We start from the raw sequence: 21,924 nt of genomic DNA on the forward strand, positions 1-21,924 counted from the left end.
TAGTTAACTTCAAACTCTTGGCATTCTGGACAGAAAAATAGTCACAATCTAATCAGGGATAGAGCAGCTGAAGCATGCTACATGTGTATTAGTTCAAATCTATAATTTTAAAATATGTATTAACAAAGAAATTTTAAATTTGTAAACCAAATTATATCTACGCCCATAGAGACAAGTTAAAAGACACTCTCTTTTAATATCTATATATTTCTTTTGATATCTGTAGTTTTCATTTCTTTATCTCCATCCTATGCCTGTATAGCCCAGGACTAAACTACAATGTCCTTTAAAGGAAATCTTGGGCATCTTTTAAAATATAGAGAAGAGCCTCATGGTAATCAGTAGACCATAGTATAATAACTTTGAGTTATGTAATGAAGATCTTATTTCATTATACTTACCTGGCAGTGGAGATACCGATGATCACGAAGGTGGTTTTCCCAGTGTGAGACCAGTCCATTGCACTCCAGATGTGCTGACCCCTGCCATTTCGCCAAACGTGGGAAATTCGACTACGTAATTTGTGGTAGTGGGAAACTGTATTTCCGCTTTCCTCTGAAAATTAAAAATAAATAAATAAATGAAGTTCTTATTTCATTATTTAAAAATATATTTGCCTCTTTAAAATGGGTAAAATAATCTTTTGGTTTTATAAGATATAATATGCATACCATAATGTTCATCTACTTAAAATGCCCAAGTCAGTGGTTTTTATGTTTACAAAATTCTGCAACCATCTTCATAATGTAATTTTTAGAATGTTTTCTTCACTCCACGTATAATCACAGAAATAGAAACTTTAATTAAAAAATAAAACTCAGCCGGGCGCGGTGGCTCAAGCCTGTAATCCCAGCACTTTGGGAGGCCGAGGTGGGTGGATCACTAGGTCAAGAGATTGAGACCATCCTGGTCAACATGGTGAAACCCCGGATCTACTAAAAAAATACAAAAATTAGCTGGGCGTGGTGGGGCGTGCCTGTAGTCCCAGCTACTCGGGTGGCTGAGGTAGGAGAATTGCTTGAACTCAGGAGGCGGAGGTTGCCCTAAGCCGAGATTGCGCCATTGCACTCCAGCCTGGGTAACAAGAGCGAAACTCCGTCTCAAAAATAAATAAATAAATAAAACTCAGAGAGCTGGAGATTGCTGAAAATATATTTTTGGACTCCAATTTAAGAAGCAATGTTCCAGGTTCTTACAGGGGTATAGGACAGACCTGCATTGATTCTAAAGAGCTCAACGCACTACAGTAACCCTCTCACATTCCCAAATATTTGCTTTTTCGCAAATATACTTTTCTATCTCTGGGCCTTTTATGGAATCCCACTTTCTAAAACATTTCCCATCAAAATCCTCTGCATTCCAAGGCCAGGTTGGCTATCAGCTCCACTGTAACTGGAGTCTGCCTGATGAATGACAGAAACCAACCTCTTCATCTCGCTGTATCCAGAGCAATTAAGAACTTGTATTGACCATATTCTGATTGATTTTATATTTTTTGGACTGGATGTCATTTCTTTCCTTCCTCATTGGAAGCTCTTTAATTTTCTTGTTTCTCCTGTTTATTCAGGATATGTGATTGATTCCCTCCCAGTGCTAGACTATGAGCTCTCCTACATCAAACATTCAAGTAATGTTGACTTTAACTGAATACACCTGGGTAGAGGTCTTCCTCCTGAGGAAGTCATTTCTGGTTCTGCTCTTGATTGACTGGGGGCCCAAGGCTTAATCAGCAGAATGGAATCACCTGGAATTTCCCATGATTACTCAGGTATATCCCACAAAGACAAAAATACTGTTGCTCTTTCACATCTTTGAAGAAATCAGGTTACTTCATAGGATATTTGGTTTACTTGGAATTTATGAAGAACTCTCTATGTATACATGATCTATATTCTTTCATTAAGCCTGAAGAATTCAGTCTTCTTCCTCTGTCACTGCCCCCCTCCACCACCTAGAATAAACTCTAAGGGACTTTAGGGTAAGAGATCCTAGAGGGCTTTAATCCTAAAGTTCAGTAACAAATGCCAAGGAAAGAAACAAAAAGTGACTGATAGTGTGAGATTGTTTTCCTCCTGAACTTGATGATGAGTTCTTCTGCTGTTCTGCTGTACATACCACATAGTCACATAAAATAAAATGGCGCTGAAGATTATTGGGATGGAGAGGGAATTGATTCTTTATGATAATTATACTTTTCCAAGCTCTTATTTTATTTTTTATACCTTCATGTTAATAGGAAACATCTACATTTTTACTTAAAATATCACATTTTATGGTAGTGCTTATACCCTTCTGTTGATGAAGAAAACATGTAGCATAAAAAACTGGTGTGTTGGCTGCAAGGCCCGAGAATGAAAATATCACTAAAATGCATGAGGTCACTCAGTACATCTGTTTTCGGCCCATTTGCCTTCAGAAGAAGATTCTTTAATGAACTGGTAGTGTCAAAAGATGCTGAAGAAATTTTGCTCTTTCCACTAATCCTCCTTAGCCTCTCTCCTCCAGATATTCCGAATAAATGTGTAACCTAAACTAAAACTGTTTGCAGATTTTAAAGAGGTGCCTTAGCCCACTTCCAAGCAGGAAAACACCCACAGTTCCCTCCTATGTACGTAAAAAATGTGGAATTGCCACTCCCTAAATAGCACCCTGACTTGGTGTCACTATAGGGGTTTCAGCATATTTGTAAATACCACAGGGTTGTTTTGCTGTAGATAAGAGGTTTTCTGGCCAAAGTTCTTTGAGATTCTTTTTTCTGAATCTTCTTATTTCCCCCAGTATTTTCTTATAACTAATATATACTTAGACACACACATACACATATAGACACACAGAGATATAAAGTTAGAGATTGATCCCTCCTTTTCTTGTCCTCTTTTTCTTCCATTTTTTAAATTCCTCTAGATAGAAATCATTGCTTAAGCTACAGGTTTGAAGAGCTGGGAGCTTAAAACCCCTGCCAGTAAGCACAGCTTTATGGACTTGTTATTTTCATTATTGCTTTATAAACAACAGCGTTTGAAGCAGGGTGTAGGTTAAGTAAAAGTATGCTAAGGATTTCAGCTGTTTGTATGTTTGGAAGTGATCGTCTTGAAAAGCACAGTAGGTTTTGTGGGGTGAAGCAGCCAGATTTGAGACATATTAGCACTGCTCTCCAGATTCAGTTTTAGTTTAAGAAAGGAAGCTTTGTAGGAAGCATAGATGATGCTTTTTAGGGATTGCACATTACTGGCTTTTGAACAGCAGGTTGAAAACCTGATACTCTCTGTTGAATAGAATTGCTCCATTGGAGAAGCTATATGACATAAGCAATCTTAGTGTTTCTTTAAAAAAATTATTATTGGCTTTTTCACTTATTTATCATCAAATACATAAATGATATATTTCTTTTACAAGAGTATTGAATGGCAATGTTCTCTTAAAGGAAGAAGGAAAATTACTTGATTTCAAATTGCCATGATCAACCATTCCATTTTCCCTGTCACTATTTTGTCTCTTCTATTTGAAATACTAGGGACCCTCTTTAGGATAAACTTCTATAAGGAATTTAATATCAGTGAATGTAACCAGGGATACTGCAGTTAACATTATTATAAGATACAGCTAACACATGCTATATTACTTCCTTTTATGAAGTTTAGTTTTTAACATGGAATGCATTTAATGCTCCCATTAAAGAACTTCTCCAGCTAAATGTATGAAAGCACTTTTCTAGTTGCTAATAGATGTAGCTGCTACTACTTCTGCTACTGTAAATAACTTAATAAAGCACCTTTACATATGTGGTTTCAATGAATTGCCACAACTCTAAAAGGAATATTTTATTTTGCTATTTAGTACTTAAATGAAGGCTTACAGGAGGCTCCAGGACTTGGCTTATGTTACTTGTAAGAGGCCAAGCCTAGACTGAAACTGGTCTTTTGACTTAAGTTTCCTTGTTCTATATCTTTCCATTACAGCTATTTGAATCTGATAATAATGCACAATATGACATTTAGGTATATTTCATAAAAGAAATGAGGATAAGGATCAGTAATTGGTTGAATATGATAACTTAGTCAATTAAATTAAAAATTAATAATGGTTTTTAAAAATCTAGATTACAATCTATCTTTAAAAAACATTGACTAAGCTGGGCATGGTGTTGGATGCTTTTAATCCCAGCTACCTGGGAGACGGAGGCAGGGAAATCACTTTAATCGGGAAGTGAAGGTTGCAGTGAACTGAGATCAAGCCATTGCACTCCAGCCTGGACAACAGAGTGAGACTCAGTCTCAAAAATAATAATAATAATAAAATAAATGTTGACTGTGGATATTATACAATATATGATAATCCTTGTGAGAAATAGCACATTTTAAGTCACATCCCCAATATCATATAACATACAGTCTTATTGGAATAGATAGAAATCAAAAACATTTTGAAAACAAGAAAAAAACAAGTTGGGATAATCATTAACATAATATTAATTCTGTTTTGTAAGGGTTGAAGCATCAGTGGCCACATTAGGGAAGGGTGGTATGAAAAATTGTTTCTTTCTTAGTCCATACAAAAAGCTCTAAGATTTTACCATTGAAAGGTGATCTCCAGATATGGTTCAATCATATGACATCAGAAGTGTCTTCTTCAAAGTCATTTTCCTTTTTGGAGCTCTCAACTGAGTTACTGCTGCTACTGCCGGCTAAAATGCAGGGCTGTCTTCTACTTTCAAACTCTAATAGAAGTGTGGAGAAATTCTGCTGTTGTTGAATAGTTCAATGTAGCTCAAGCAGGCCTGAACTTCCAAAAGAATTTATTAAGTACTGAGAACAACAGGGAAACTAGATGAAAATGTAAAAAATCCAAGCTTACAAACCACAGTTTATAATCCTCCCATAGCTCATTTACTCAGTGGCAAACCCCTGCCCTATTAAACATCACTTTGGAGACACAGCTACGACACCACCTTTATTTCTAAGACCTCATATAATTTTTAGGAACTTCCTACTTCCTTGCTTTTTAACTCCCAGTTTGCTTTTAAACAAAGGAAACTCTTTACAACCCATAAGATTGAAAATGATCTCCTATGGTCCTTGACGGCAAACTAGGGCCTTTAGGGAGTTCATTTTCTGGTCTGAGAGATGCATTTGATTTCTTGAGGTGATTCACAAAACTATGGTGACTGACAGGATCAATAATCTGAATTCAGGGGGAATCAAGTTTTATTCTTTCTGGGAACAAAATCATCCCATGATAAGCTTGAGATATACAAATACCATGTAAGCTATTATGACCTTCCTCCAATAGGAATTCTATATTTCATAAAATTAGGAAACAGAGGAAGGTGCAGTTATCATATTGTTCGGTCATAGTAAGGGAATAATTTGAAGAAATGTTAAGGGTTTAATATGCTACCTAAATGATGAAACATTAAAAAGGAAAGATGCTCTGATTTAACACGACATCTTGAGCCTGTTAGAGTTCTTAAAACATAACCTTATTTTTCTAAAACTAAGAACTGTGCCAGCTAATGAACTTTAATCAGCAGATCTCTTAATTAAAAGAATGTGACAAAAGAGAGGAAGGTGGGAGAGGTGGCTTGAGTCCAGGTCATCCTTTATCCCAAGAGGCGTCATATTGCTTACAACATCAATAAACTTTCTTCTTTAAAAGAATTTAGTCTGCAGGCACCAAATAAAATTTTATTTTCCCCTCACATATAAACTATATCCCAGACAGACCACCAGCCTGTAGTTCAAAAAACACCAAAACCAAAAAAACAAAAACCTCAGGGTTTATTTGATGTTACAGGTCAGAATATCAAAAATCCCATGTGGGAACAAAATTATAAGTGTGTCAACTTACATTAAAAAATTCATTATAGAAATGGGAATATCTCATTGTTTGTCTTTGTTATTTTGGAAAAGAAAGGGGAATGTTTATCAGGAAATCTTTGAGGGTGTCAGGTTATTTGACAAATCCTCTCAAAGGAAACAATCAGAGTTATCCCCAAACACAGGCTGTGTCACTAAGAAATGGAAAAAGAAATCTGAACCATAGTTCCATGGAAATCAGACTCAGAAACTATATATCATACAGATTATTTGGGAGAAAGAGTCTTCAACCTGTTAGCCAATCAGCAAATACATATCGAACGCCTACTGGGCTTTCAGAATGAGTATCCATGGTAGTTTAGAGTGTCTGCTCTGTGTCAAGCTATGCGTTAGCATTTCCCATGGATTATTATTTCGTTCTCAGAGTCATAGCGTTAGGAAAGCATTACAGACAAAAAACTTGAAGCATAGAGGTTAGATACCTTGCTCAAGACCACACAGCTAGTTAGAATAGAATTAGGATTTGAAATCAGGATATATGAGTCCAGGAACTATACCCTTCACTAAGATTTACTTATCTTTAAATTTATTGTACAACCCAGAAGTTCCGCCCCTGGGCATCTACCTAGGAAAACAAAACATTTACATAAATGTTTATAAAGTTATCGTATACAATAGCCAAAATTATAGAAATAGTTTAAATATTCATCAACTGGTAAATGGGTTAATAAAATGTAGTATATTAATTTTATTCACCAATAAAAAGAAATGAACTACTAAAACCTAATAAAAGACAAGCCTCAAAAATATTATGCTAAATGAAAGATGTCATATGCAAAATATCACTGTGGTAGGCAGAATCCTAAGACTGCTATTAAAATTCCTCCTCCTGGTGCACACACCCTGTGTAATCCCCAGCCTTGAGTTTAGAACGGACCAGTGAATATGATGGGTCAGTCACTGCTGTGCTTAGGTTATGTTATGGCAAAGGTGAAGAGATTATGCAAATGTAATTAGGTTAATCAAAAGGGAAATTACCCTGAGTGGGTCTGAGCTAGTTAGGTGGGCCCTGGTAAAGAGAGTCCAGCTCTTATGTGAAAAGAGAGGTTTCAAGTGATAGAGATCCTTTTATTGACCTTGAAGAAACCTGTTCTGAGCTGCCTATGGAGGGGACCCTGTGCTAAGGCCCAAGGAGGTAAAAGCAGTCACTAACAGACGGCCTGGAACAAAGCATGGACTTCAGTCTTACAACCACAAGGAACCAAATTATTTCAAAAACCTGAATAAAGTGGAAATAGATTCTTCCCTCGTTGAGCCCCAGATACGAACACAGTCTGGCTGACACCTTGATTATAGGCTGTGAAGACTCTGAACAGAGGACCTAACTGTCCTGGACTTCTGTCCTACAGAAACTGCAAGGCAACAATGGGTATTGTTGTAAGCTACTAAGTTTGTAGTAATTTGTTACACAGCAACAAAAGTCAGTACACTATATATTATGTATATGAGATATCTAGAAGAGGCCTCAAAAACCCTGAGAGAACAAACATCTCTAGCTCTGGACAGAGAAACCAGAATAAATGGGCTTTGCTGAAGAGGGTGTGCAGATGTGTTTGTATGTTGGGATGGGAGGTATCTTGTGTATGAATTGACACAATTCTGAGCTCACCACCAACTTCTGCATGCATGGAACAAATCCAAAGAACAATACCAAAGCTTTGGGAAGCAAACAATGAAGTCCAAATTGTAGACCATACGGATGGCACTTGCATGCACTAGATCCAAACAGCAGAGTGTTGTCAAAGAGAGCTCAACTGCCATTGGAACCACCACCAAAAGCTGAGGCAGAACTGCCTGGGTTGATTGTTTTGCTAAAACAAAAACAAAAGCAAACATCCACCTTCTCCGGAGGTGAACCAAATTATTTCAAAAACCTGAATAAAGTGGAAATAGATTCTTCCCTAGTTGAGCCCCAGATACGAACACAGTCTGGCTGACACCTTGATTACAGGCTGAAAACTCTCTGAAAACTCAAGGGTACAATCTGAAAACTCAAGGGTACAATCCAAAGTTACTCAATATACCAAATCCAGGAAAATAGGCTCAATTCTTATGAGAAACATAGTCAATAGATGCTAACTTTCAGGTGACTCATGTTTTGGAGACCCTTTAAATCATCTACGTTGATCATCTTTCATGAAGTAAAGGTAAAGTCTGGGATAAATGGAGACATAAACACTTTCAGTAAAGAAGTAGAATTGTAAAAAAAGAACCAAGTGAAAATTCAGAACCGAAAACTCTGTGAGATGAAAAGTTACTCCATGGGGTCAATAATAAAATTAAGATGACAGAGGAAAGAGTAGGTGAATTTGAAAACAGTTCAATAAAATCACAAGGCCAGGGCCTGAATGAAGAGAATGGCAGAAACTTAGAGGGGTCACACAGTCTCAATAAGAGTTGAGGGATGGCTGAGTTATCCTCGGACCCGCACTAACATCTAACCACGCAGAGAATCATGTTGTCAGTTACATCAGCTGCCGATCTCAGCATAGCATGCAGTGACCAGGAAGTAGATTGCTTCAATGACCAGAAGACTCTCTAAAGTATCTCTTCTGACTCTTTGGAGAGAAGCAGAGTAACAGGAGAGCAATTTTTAAGGAACAGTAAATGAATGAGCTATTTCAAAAGTCTCTGTGAGCTAGCTTTGACAGATTGGATGGATTTAGAATGTGAAGGAAAAAGAAGAGCAAAATGGCACCCAGGCAGTCGGTCTGAGCAACTGTTGGGTGTTGTAGCACCATGTGCTGCAGTGATGATGAAGGCCTGGGAACTTCCTTTACAAAGGAGCAGGGTTGGGTGGAAATCAGTGTTGTATGCCACCCATGTTAAATTTGAGATGCCTAACAGATGTCAATGTGCAGTTGTCAAATAAGTCTGTAGCTTGGGGGAAAGTCTAGAAAAGTGATATAAATCTGAGAGTTATCATCACCTAGATGGTGTGTAAAGTCCAGGAAGACAAGGTTAAGAGAAATCTGACAGTTGACAGGAAGGAGACAACAGAACAACAGTGCTATGGGCAATGGTCAGAGGCTTTGTAAAGAAAAAGGAAACTAGCAAAGGCGTGTAGGTGATGGTATAGCTAATGTCAGTGCATCTTCCCCAGGAAAGGACTTAAAATATTTGAGGTATTTATCACCGTCTGGAGGTAAAACACACTCCGTTGAGATAAAATTCCATAGAATTGAGAAAATTGAGAATGTTTGTGATTTAGGCAATCTTTTTGGCATTTAAGAAAGGAGAAATGAGAAAAGCATGCTTAGAAAAACTAAAAGCATCAGATACTCACATTCTGTTTATTTCCACCAGAACTTGATGAATCTGGGACAAAAGCCTCCAAATTAAACAGCTGGAATACAATATACATCACACACACTGTGGAAGCTGGAGCTCCCATAGCTTTTTATCCCATGTATTAATAAGTCTTGGGGTTGTAAAAAGACAAAATTTAGTTAGGATAATGTCGTGTACTTCTATGTGGGATTATGAATCCTTAATGTTATTGTCTGTACTGATGTTTGTTGGACTAGGAAGAGGCAGCTGGCTCTCTGTGGTTTTCATAAGAAGATATCCACCTCACCAGGCTTTCACAGTGAGAAAAATTTTAAATGCATAAATGAAGATGGATCATTTTCCCAGTCCCATTGCTTCTCTTTGTGGTGCTTTTTGCCCTGAGATTACACAAATGGATGGTTTTTATGGCCACTGAATGTAGAACAGCTGTAGATACAATATATTATATAACAAGAAATTGTCAGAAATGGGGGGGATTATAGAAACATTATCTGTCTAATGTTGTCAAGTTCAAATGCTACATGTGTCACCCTACCCCCATACAGCACAGACTGGTCATGTAAGTTAGAAATACCCTAGAGCTACTTTTAAATTACAGGCATAACTCCTTAGAATATTGTTGTCATTGTGTATTTCTTTTTCATCTTCCTTTGTTTTGTTTTTTCTTTTTCTTTTTAACTTTAGTTTGTGCTGGATGCAAAAGAAAAGAAGAACTTTTCTGTTATCTTTTGTCATTTTCTGCAGATCTTTTGCCCGAAACCAGGGCAAACTTAGCATGCCCTGGTGTGAGGCCAAGCTACCAGTATATCAACCCATTTCACCAGAGTCATCAAAGATGCAATTTCCTTGCAATCCACTAATTTTCAAAACGATGAAGTTTTACAATCATTCATAATGAAGCCCCAGGAGCACGAAACAATATTGAAATTAAGCTTAGTGTGTGAAAACATTATGTGCTTTTCTTCCAACCCCTCTGCATTTATGTCTCTGTTCTCTGAGTGATAACACTGCTATAAAAACCTCACAGCTACACTGGAGTGTGTCACTTTGCTTATACCTAGGGGTGTGAGGCCCTTGTAAATCTTGGCTCTTCCACTGCTAGGAGCTGATTAAAGTGTGCTGGCTTGCTCTGTGCTTGGTTCCTTCCTGTGTTTCCACTGTCATTGCCAAATACCAGCAGTCACTGACGGGGCTCCCTGGTCTGCCTCTGCCAAGTGAAATATTTTGAAATTAAAAATCTGAAGAAATGGTGCAATGAGTGCTTGATCAGGTGGTTTCTCCTTAGGAAATTGCTTAATGGGGGAAACTCAGTACAACCTCCCAGTGGCGGCTCCAACACAGAACTTGAATTTAAAGAAACAGGATTTCTTTCTTAAACTGGGCAAATATGCTCATGTGCCTCAAAGTGAGGACCTTTGTTTCTTGAGATAGGCATTTATTTTGGAATGATCTTTACTTAATTTCTGATTCTAAATATAATACATGCTTGTCTTAGGAAATGTTGGAGAGTAATACCAAAGTATACAGGAGGAAATAAAAATGATCCATAACCTCACCAAAATTTTGGTAGTCCTATATCAGCAGTTCCATTCCATCCATTTTAAACTTGAGATGCCTAATGGATGCCAATGTGCAGATGTTACATAGATAGTTGAATCCAGTCTGTAGCTTGGGGGAAAGTCTAGAAAAGTGATATAAATCTGAGAGTTATCATCACCTAGATGGCGTGTAAAGTCCAGGAAGACAAGGTTAAGAGAAATCTGACAGTTGACAGGAAGGAGACAACAGAACAACAGTGCTATGGGCAATGGTCAGAGGCTTTGTAAAGAAAAAGGAAACTAGCAAAGGCGTGTGGGTGATGGTATAGCCAATGTCAGTGCATCTTCCCCAGGAAAGGACTTAAAATATTAGAGATATTTATCACAGTCATACTCAGTTGACACAAAATTCCACAGAATAGAGAAAATTGCAAATATTTGGGATTTGGGCAATTCATTTTCTCTCTCTCTCTCTCTCTCTCCCCCCTCCCTTTCTTCTTCCCTCCCTCCCTCTTTCCCTCCCTCACTTGCTCTCTCTGTCTGTCTCTATCTCTACAAATATGTATATTTCAATATGCCTAGAACATTTTCCAGGATTATTAAAGGATCTTGAAACTATGTTAATATTTGTATAATAGTTCATTGCATGAAGGTACCAACAGTGATATAATTTATTTCTCATTATTGAAAACTTAAGTGGTTTCCTCTTAACTTTATATTATTATAAATTTTAAAAACATTTTATACATAACTCTTGGTTCACATATGTGATACATTTCTTAGATTCATTTTCTAGAAATATGATCACCAAGTCAAAAGATCAAAAAGTTTAGAAGACCTGATATCAAACTACTCTCTAGGAATGCAATAGCTTATATTATTACTAGCAGCATAGGGAAGTATACATTCTAACTCATCATTGCCAGCTCTCAGTATCATTCTTTAAAAAAAAAAAAAAACTTTCCTTATTTGAAATAAGTTGCTATTATCTTAGTCTGTATTTTTATTGCTATGAACCTAAAGTTTTCCACATATTTAATGCCTATTCGTATTTATTCTGTGAATTATTCACTTATGACACTTATTTTTTATTTGAGAGTTAGTAATTTTCAAAAATTTATCAGAGATTATTATAGACTTCAGCTATACTAGTTTTCTGTTGCTATTTTTTTGGTTACAAACATGTTTCCCATTGTCACTGACCTTTTAATAATAACTATGATTTTTAAATGAGCTATAATTCTTAGTAAACAAAGTTTTTCTTTCTGAATTCTTTCAGAATTTCATTGCTTTTATGATTCTTAAGTCTTTTTTCCTCTCCAAAATTGAATAGTCTAAAAACTATGCTAATTTGTAAAAATAGCTTTACTTTAAACATTTAAGACTTTTACGTTCCTAGGAATTTATTTTGATATGTGGTATCATGAGAATCCAGTGAAGAATCTCTTCTCTATTAGTCATGCTTCTCTCTGATATTAAAGATACACACACACACACACACACACACACGCCCCTTTATAATTTACTTGCTTTACATATATATGTACACCAGGGCCTATACTGATCTCTGATAAATTTTAAAAAATTACTAACTCTCAAATAGAAAAAATAAGCAAAGTAAATTGTAAGTAGTTTATCATGTCCATTACTAATTCTTGTAGACCATAATATTTTAATATTTTTTGTTAATTTTTTTTGTGTAGTCATACAATCCTATCCTCATTGCTCTGCCATTTGAAAGTCATTACTATGCTTGCCTGTTTTTTCTTTTAGATGAACTTTAGGACTATGTTATCAAGATTAGAAAGAAAAATGTCATCAGGAATTTAACTGGATTTGCTTTAAAACTAAAAGCAGTCCTCCCTTGGCATAGTTAATTGAGATTCATACCAAAGCAAGGATATTGCTCTCATATACCTAAGTTTTAGTTAACCAAGTACTATGTAGAGTGAGAACTGCCTGTGTAACTTAGTTTGTGAATATATTTTTAAAATAACCTTCTGGTTCAGGAACAACATTAATTGGCAAAACATTTATAACTTGCGTTCTGTATCCCAAGCATATTAATCAATTAATATGTCCTTTTTTAAGTCTCTCAAGGAAATAGTATTGTATTCCTTAGAGAGGTTGGATACATTTTAAGATACACCCTAGTAATTTTAAATTTACTTTAAATAAAATATTTACATTAGATCATTTAACTGCTTTTTCTCTTAAATAAAAAAATTACTGATTTTGCTGGATGTTTGTGTTGTATCTGATTTCTGTACTCTGCTGCTAGAGTAAAAATAGACCCTTTTTTTTTTTTTTCTATTTATTCCCTTTAGTTTTCTGGAAGAATAAGTCAATTCTTGCCCACCTCTTATTCTCCAGTGATTTTATTCCTTCTTTTCAGTTCATGTCTCACTGAATGGAATTTACCATAATTTTATAACAAATTTAAACAGCACCAGTGTTAACAAGTATCACTTAGTTGTTCTTTAATTTAAATTGAAGTGTCTCCTGTGTTTCATTGCTGGGGATTATGTTGGCTCTTAATTTAAGGTAAATAATTATTTTTATGTTAAATAAGAGTCCCTTACTTACTACTTTTCTTGGAATTTATTTGTATTTATTTATTTAATTTTTTTCCTGATACGGAATCTTGCTCTGTCACCCAGGCTGGGGTACAGTGGCATGATCTCGGCTCACTGCAAACTCTGCCTCCCGGGTTCAAGCGTCTCAGCCTCCTGAGTAACTGAACTACAGGCAAGCACCACCACACCCAGCTAATTTTTGTATTTTTAGTAGAGATGGGATTTCACCATGTTGGCCAGGCAGATCTCAATCTCTTGACCTCATGATCCACCTGCCTTGGCCTCCCAAAGTGCTGGGATTACAGGTGTGAGCCACTGTGCCCAGCCTAATTATTTTTTAATTTACTTCTTTATTTTTTTTCATAGAGATGAGGTTTCACCATGTTGGCCAAGCTGGTCTCAAACTCCTGACCTCAAGTGATCTGCCTGCCTTGGCCTCCCAAAGTGCTGGGATTACATGCGTGAGCCACACCTGGCAACTCTTCTTAAGAATTTAATGAAGAGTATTTTTAGAATATTATTGAATATCTTTTAATTTTATTGAGGTTTTAGAATATATTTTCCTTTCAGCTTATTGCTGTAGATACTATGGTAATATATTTACCATTACTGAAATAATTTTGTATTTTGAAGAGAAACGTACTTGGTTGAGGGAGAAAATTCTTTTGTTACAGTACCAAATACTTTCCCTAATAATTATTAAGGTTTAAAATATATAGTAATAAGGGAGTTTGTACTAATATTTATTTTTAATCTATATTTGGTTTGGATTTTGTGATTATACTACTTCTGTAAAAATTACCTTTTTGTGACTGGAAAATGCTTAAATATCATGAGCATAATTTCATTTTTGAAAGATATTATATAGTAATCACTAATAAAGTGCTCTTGCCTAGAGCCTTTTTGAAATAATTTTGATAATATGTTTATTTTTGTTCTTGGTTATTGCAGTTTTCTTCTTGTTTCTTTGGCTCGTTTGGGGGAGATTTATATTTTCTCAGAAGATTTTCATCTTTGTTGAGACTTAACAAATATAGTGACTGAGTTTGATGTCATTACATGAATAGAAAACACCTCCATTTTCAGGACCTGTATTTGTTTAGTGTACACACTTTCTTGCCATTATAACCTCCTCCCCCACAATACTATAAGTTATTTCTGCATACTCTCACGGAGTCCTGTGTATTCAGAAACAGGACCTGTCAGTTCATGGCATCTGATGTTACCCTTTGCCTGCCTTGGCCTTCTGGGACTGGTGTGCTCCTGGCCCTTCCTCCCCATCGAATATCACTCTTGCAAAGCCCATTATCTCCTAGCCAATGCCATTTCTCTTGGTATTGCTGCTTATTCCCTCTGATCACCGATGCAGATTCAAAAGTTGTAGTGTCCTCAAGACACAAAATCATTAGGGGAACTGGAATTTAAGAGGTAACTTTCTATCTTCTTTGGTATTATACTCTTCATAAGGATACCCAGGAAGCAGCAGAGAGGAATCTCATTCAAGATGTCTGGGGTGGCCCCCTGACCATTGTACTTGGTTAAGACACACTCAAAATAAACCTGAGGCACTGCATGTGACTTCAGTTAGAATTGACATGAGGCTGGAATTGAAGACAAATCAGGATGAATAAGAGCATGCTATACCCAGAACCAGTTCTTTCTGTTGACCAAGGCTGTGTTAATGGACCCAGGCTTGCCTTTCTTTAGCATGAGTACCTCCTGAAGACACTCCTCAGCTCCCCCTGTAGACAGACTTCTGCAATGCTACTGCACCAATTGACTAAACAGGTCCTATTATTGTCAACCCAGAGGGAAGTAGTTACAACATGGTAGAGAACTTAGCTTCTTCCACTACATGTGACACAATTTTAGAAAATAACAAATAACATAAAATGAAATATAAATTTGTAAATGCCTATAGACAGTTTCAAGAACACAAATGTTTTAAATGCCCATTTAAAAATCAAGTTAGACACTACATGTGACACATTCTCTTGCTTGTTATAAATTAAATTGCATTTATTTTCACCTACTTTTTCTCCCTTGTCTAGATTAGACAAGAATTATCTATCTTACTTTGTCCTGTTTACATGTGTCCTTGATGGTTTAATATATAAATTTTATTTCTTTAATTTTTACTTTTATATTTGTTTATGTTTTCTTTAAGTGTGCTCTTTTTTCTAACTTGATTTTTTTTTTTTTTTTTTTTTTGAGATGAAGTCTTACCCTGTCACTCAGGCTGGAGTGCAGTGGCATGATCTCAGCTCACTGCAACCTCCGCCTCCTGGGTTCGAGTGATACTCCTGCCTCAGCCTCAGAAGTAGCTGGGATTATAGGCATGTGCCACCACACCTGGGTAATTTTTGTATTTTTAGTGGAGATGGGTTTTTGCCATGTTGGCCAAGCTGGTCTTGAACTCTTGACCTTGTGACCCTCCCACCTCGGTCTCCCAAAGTGCTGGAATTATAGGTGTGAGTCACTGTGCTCCATCTCTAACTTGATTTTAAACTAGGCATTTAAAACATTTGTGTTCATAAATCTTTCTATAATTATTTACAGATTTATATTTCATTATATGCTATTCAACTGTTATTTTCTAATATTGTGGTTTTTATTTCTTTTCTGACCTACTATGAATTTAGAAGATGCTATTTGTTGTTGCAGTGTTAAGCTTTAAATTTCTAAACAATTTTCATTTAAATTCACATGATTAATTTCCAGCATACTCTAGTCTGTGAATGTATGTGTCTTGTATATTTTTTCACTGAAAATTTTATTGAGGCTTTTCTTCATGGTCGAACACATGATTATTTCTATGAATGTTTAATGTACACTGAAAAAAAGATTATTCTCTGTTTGTGGAATTTATAGTTCGATATTTTTTTGAGTATCCAGGTAATTCAATTCTTATTTATTAGTGTATTAAAATATCTAAGTCATTGTTTTGAACACCTGAAATATCAAAAACTCAAATAAATATTTAGGAGTTCTACTGTAATGACATTATAGCTCTCTTACATATCTAAGAATTTTGGATTTAAAATTCAAGAGCTAATTAGCAGTCAGGGCCATTATTTTACCTTTTAGGGATATGGAATGATTCATTTTTTTCTTTTTGCCTCAAAGACTATTTTTTATACAATTGGAATTCCCACACATATTATTATTATGCTTTTGTGACTCTTTTTTAGTACAATAATACCAGATGTAAGAGCAAATTTGGAGAAAAACTAGAAGAGTTTAAATACTGACTGTGCCTCCTTAACTCTCTGTCATTTCTTTATCTGTAAAATGAGTACGTCAGGATCATTTAGCTGAATCCAACTCAAATGAGTTTGACTTTATTCTGTATCATGCTTCATTTCTTTGAAATTCCTCTTCTGTGTCTCCTCCGTATGTTAGCTTCATCCTCAGACTGCCCTTATGCAAAGCTGCAAAAGGATGATTGCAGTTTAAGACTTAGCATCCATAGACTAATAGGTCTCATCTTCAGGAGCAAGAACACTTTATTGGTCAGTCTGATAACTTAATAAAAGTTGGGTCTAATAAGACAGAAAGAGCAGAAATCAACAGCGACTGACAATAATACCACTTACATATTGGATGAGGGCATCCGCTGAAGCAATTAGAAGAGCATTTGGCACATTGCAGTGCTCAATAACTAAAAATGCTATTATTATTGACCTTTTCATATTGCTTTTTATTTCCTTGAGAGCAGCTTGTATTTGAATTTTAAAAATCTAGTCTGACTCCTGTTCTTTCAGTAGAATTCTGGCATTCCCAGAATTTCCATTTGCTAGTTGGTTCTGTCATCTCATGTTATAAACTGCTGGGCATTCTGTCTTTCTTTACATTTCCCTGGTTCTGTGTCTTTTGCTGTCTGAGCTGTAACATTTTCTTATTCTTTGATGATTGTTAAAGTATAGCTACTATTTTTTAAATTTTGTAAGTGGCTAAATTAAGAACTGGCCTGTGCTTATGAATAATATCTTTTTAAAGGTCCATGTACGAATAGAACATAGAGACATTTATCTATCTCTCCCATGTGACATGAAGACAAAACACACTTTTATTTCCCTTCCTCGACTTCCTGGTATCTGTTCATATGAACCTGGGTAATGGAAGCAAATTAGCAATTTTTAAAAAATGTAACTTAGCTTATTTTTAAAGATTCACAAGACTGTGACCTTCCCATATGTCCCTTTGGCCACATCTCCTTGCTGGCCCTCCACACTAGCGTTCTTTCCCGCTAGGGAGTGACCACTGCTTACCTCCTGTCCCCTCACTGCCATGCCACTCAAGAAGATAAAAAATAAAGACAGTTTTCCAACAGGAAACAGTCTAGAAAATACAACTGTGCACAATGAAGACAACAATTTATGTTATTTATTCAGCAGTTTGCTCACGTTTTCAGAGGCCTTAATTTCAGAAAGAACCCTGACTTTTCCCTTCAGTACACAAATGGTCCAGTAAAATTATTTTCCTAAGACAAAAGAATCACCTTATTTTCAATATGAACTTAAGGAAGTACATTAAGATAAACACAAAAGTGATATTTGGCCTTCAAAATGCAGCTTTCCTTCTCATTGTTTCTACTTGAATGTGTGAGTGTATAGTTCAAATATGGTCCCCTATGAAAGTGGGGGGTAGATGAGTTTTAAAAAACCATCAAAGAGGGTCACTTTGTTTATCATTTCATTCTATATGTGCCAAAGTCCTGAAACGAAGAAGACACAATGAGGCGGGGTGTCCTTAGGAAGTCTCCCACACAGTAGGTGAGATAGGACATTCATGCCATGGCCTCAATTTCTGAATTCTGAAGAAATTTAGAATTTAAGAGTGGTGAGAAATCAGGGAGAGGGAAGAAAAATTAGATATTTTAGAAGCAGCCAAGATGGTGGTCATATAGCAGGATTTTAAAAAATATGTTTAAAACTGAATTTGAATGTAGACATTCATTGGTGATCTTTGCCCAGACACATGTAGGTCCAAGGTAGGTAGCTTCCAACAGAGGAAAAGCAGCATTCAGCATGCAATTAAGAATAGAAAGCAAAATATCAGAGACATTCAATCTTGAGATTTGTATTTAGAAGAAACGTGCCTAGAAGTGGCAGTTGCTTTAAGGAAGGAAACCCAAGATCTAATATAAAGAAATCACATATCAATACCAGTAGAATGAGTCTCAGATTATTTTGGAATCCTGCCTAGAGAAAACAGTCAGCTTATAAATATCACTTTGTTACATTTACTCTAAATTATTCTGTAAACAAATTCTAACTTAAATGTCGTGCATTGAATGTTTATGTATTTTTGGAAGCCTATGATCATTAATAACATTCACTTGCTAAATTAAGTATAATTACCTAGTTTCTAAAAAGAATAATTATTCCAAGTTAATAAAAGCAAAACTATAGACTTAATTTTACTCAGTTTTTCATGTTTCATATTTGCCTCAACATCCCAAGTAAGCTATTATTTTCATTTTCCTAATGGGAAAATTTAGGCTCAGGCAGCTTAATGTTGGTGACGAAAATGCCATTCAGACCCTGGTTTTTCTGGTCAAAGTCCAGTAAGTGTTCATTTTCACGGTATTATACCTAATGATGTCAAAATAGTTCACTGAAAATGATTAGTTTTCCTTAGGAACACATGCATTCCAATAATCATTAAAATAAAACACAGCAGCTACCGACAAATAATCACATCACCTGGACCCAAACAATATTGATCTCTCACATGACAAAAAAGGCAGGGATTAAAATTACTCAGAAAATCCAGAGTAAGATATCTCATGGTATTAGCAATATAGCATAAGATATCTAATGATTGAATGGTGTCATGATTGAAAAATGGATGAAAATTCAGATACAGTCTTTTGTGTATCAATAAAGCTTCTATCCCTACATTTCATCACGTGCCCTTTCTCAGCACTGTTGCAGTTATCATGAATTCTTCAAGGTTACATTGATCACATAGTTGATATTGCTGGAAGCTGTGTTTTGAATGTGCTATTCTGGCTCGTTAATGAAGGAGCTTCTGCAGTTCATTGCAAGGGGGCAGTGAAACTAAAATCCTACTAATAAGACATTATAGAAATATGAACCTGCTTGACTCTTTAAAAAAAAATCATTGAAGGTGCCGAATATCCTTGACAGTGAATCTGGCATTAATCGAGCTGTTTGCTCTGTCCAGCTCTGCAGTAAATACCTCGGAGGATATAAAGACGTATAAAGTAGGTAGTAAAGAAGCTTACTAGCCAGGAGTGTAAGACAAAAATTAAACACATAAAACAATCATAGAGCAGAGAGTAACAGTTACAATTAATTGCTCAATTGCTTGGTATGGTTTAGAAGCATATATATAACCCTTGAAAAAATATGTGTGTTTATATGACATGAGACATTTCTACACATCAAAAAGTTTCAAAGGTAACATCACTTTTCAAAGAGTTTGTTTATATCAGAGAATTTATTTGCCTCCAAATGAATCAGTTTTATTGTCACCTGAGGAACTGTTGGAAGCAAATAGTCCTTAGAATTGGGCCCAATAAAAATAGTGCACTGATAAATTTCTTCTGGTCCTTTGGCACAGCTGTTCTGCCGATATCAAACGTGATCAACAGGTCTCATAAGACCACACTCCAGCTCACTTTGCTCCAACATCAGACATCACGGAAATGATGCATATGCTGAAGAAAGTTTTCTTTTTATGAATGCTGTCCTTATTTACATAATATCCTTTGTGAATGTGCCTGGAATACAGTAGTGTACTCAATAAATATTTAATTGAGGCAATGCCTAATGGTTAATAGTATCAGCTTATTTCTGATAATGCTTGCAGATGTGTAGATGCCTTATTATGATAGAAGAAAGGCACTGATAAAATATAGTACCTTGGTCGGATGCAGTGACTCACACCTATAATCCCAGCACTTTGGGTGGCTGAGGTGGGTGGATCATGAGATCATGAGTTCGAGACCAGCCTGACCAATATGGTGAAACCCTGTCTCTGCTAAAAATACAAAAACTAGCCTGCATGGTGGTATGTGCCTGTAATTCCACCTACTCAGGAGGCTGAGGCAGGAGCATCGCTTGAACTGGGAGGCAGAGGTTGCAGTGAGCCAAGATCAAGCCATTGCACTTTAGCCTGGGCAACAGATTGAGACTCTGCCTAAAAAAAAAAAAAAAATATATATATATATATATGTATATATGTAAAACCTTGATTTTAGAAAGTAATTAAAGTAACAGAAGTTGCTAATAAGGAGATATTATGAGCAGATAATTTTTGAAATCCAACCTTTAAGTCTAAAATGACACAGAAAACGATGATTTCAGAAATAAGAATGATGGTTTATCACTTAATGGGCAAAAAATCTTGGGGCAGTCCTTGGATTTCTTGTTGGTTTGGGTTATGAATTGCAGAGAACAGAAATCCCATGGATAGTTTAAGAAAGAAATTTGTAAAGGGAGATCATGGCTAAGAAGGGATCTGAGAAACAGTCTTAGGTTTTCCTCTCCTGTGTTCCTGGAAGGCACATGTTAGTGTCTGGAGAATATGTTGAGTGAGCCAGTCTATCACATCTGCCCTAGCACTCCATGCAATACATTCAATTGATCTAAATTTAGGTCAATTAAAAGACTGATGGCTAGGAATCAGTTATGAGTTGTTTGGGGATTTGGGTATATTATTGTGTAATCTAGCTTTTGCTAACATAGAGCAAAAATAAATATTTGAACTTTTGCTCTGTTAAATGCTGATTAGTCTAATAAATACTAGACAAACATGTAATTTTAGTGATTTGGAGGAAAACAAAGATAAATCATGTAAATGTTCTGCCTTTAAGGTGCTTCCGTGGGGAAGGTGTTGAATTTCGAGCCTTTTGATTAGTCTTGGATGGCTTTGTAGTTGACAGTCGTGAACTCCACGACATTCTATTCATGCATATTTATTTTGGGATGTAGTAGAATTGTTTCCCAGTTAACATCTTATTTTGGGTATTAAACCTGGCCAAGGAGATTTATTATTATTTACTGAATTTATCCGTTATTAATCGCATTTGACTGATAAAAAGCGATAAAAATTAAATTTGTCTAGCTAGGAAGTCAATTAGCTCCTGGTCTGAGCTCTAAAACTAACTCCAGATGAATTGCCCTTATAGTAGTCAGATTCAGCGTTTCTGGCTGAACTCTATTAGATTCTGGAACATATAGTAGGCCAACTGGACCATTCTGGGTGGTAGAATGTGGAAAAATAAAATCATAAGCAATGTGCTTTGCCACACAGAGTGCTGAACTGTCTGGCTTTTTCACATTCTGTGTCTCAGGCACATGCCAAGCAGGAGATTTGCGATGAATAGCACCCATATTGATTTTTCCATAATGGAGTATAAAAGAAAAATGGACAGGTTTTGTTGCAGATATTTTCATGGGGTACTAAATTGGAGGATTAGTTGCAAACAGCAGTACTGATAAAGTCTGCTGTCCATCTTGATGGTTGGGTCTTTCTATTAAAATGACACATAAATAACCTATTATATCCCCCACCCATGGAAATTCAAATGCACCTGTCAACTTGATAAAGCACTTGCCTGGAGGGAAGCATTGTTTACATTTTCACTCCATTTTTCAGAAAAAGTGAGAT

The 21,924-nt window shown here is 36.0% G+C and overlaps 1 non-coding gene across 1 annotated transcript; it reads left to right on the forward strand.

Moving 5' to 3' along the window:
* The first annotated feature begins 393 nt into the window (after window positions 1-393).
* Window positions 394-556, forward strand: LOC118153417 (U1 spliceosomal RNA). The gene has a single exon (XR_004742646.1). It is a non-coding gene; the product is annotated as a U1 spliceosomal RNA (small nuclear RNA).
* Window positions 557-21,924: the final 21,368 nt, after the last annotated feature.

The sequence above is a fragment of the Callithrix jacchus genome, chromosome 4 (assembly GCF_049354715.1).
Source record: "Callithrix jacchus isolate 240 chromosome 4, calJac240_pri, whole genome shotgun sequence".
In the NCBI taxonomy this organism is placed as follows: Eukaryota; Metazoa; Chordata; class Mammalia; order Primates; family Cebidae; genus Callithrix; species Callithrix jacchus.